Source organism: Mustela nivalis, assembly GCF_964662115.1.
Source record: "Mustela nivalis genome assembly, chromosome: 14".
Classification (NCBI taxonomy): Eukaryota; Metazoa; Chordata; class Mammalia; order Carnivora; family Mustelidae; genus Mustela; species Mustela nivalis.
In genome coordinates this window covers 9,669,839-9,670,297 of record NC_139033.1, presented here as the reverse complement: position 1 = coordinate 9,670,297, position 459 = coordinate 9,669,839, and positions in this window count along the sequence as shown.

The window sequence follows — 459 nt, the reverse complement described above, 5'->3', positions numbered from 1 at the left end:
GAGCAAACAAATGGCTAGAGGCATTCATCTGAACCATAAATGACTGTTTGAATTCCTTTGTTGGGTGTAAAATATTAGAGGTGAGAAGGTGCTTCAGAAAAAACTTTGCTTTCTCAGGTGGCAGGTAACCATTGTTTCTTTGGGCTTTTGCGCTAAGCTGACCCTGACAGTGGTCAGGGGTGATGGCTTGACTCTCAGGGCAAGCCCTGGACCCGGACTAAGAAGATCTGGGCATGTCTGTGTCACGGAAGAGGTGGTCCAGAGTGGCTCTCACTGGCTGGGTGGCCTTGGCCAAGTAAGTCTCCCTCTCTGAGCCTGGTTCTTCATCTGTCAAATGGGACCATGGACAGCGCACAGGGAGGCGGTGAAAGTTGATCTCGTCCCCTTTCACAGTGGGACAGTGTGGAGCTGTCCCTTTAATGCGGGAGGAGGGGCCAAGACCACAGGAAGTTGGGGGAA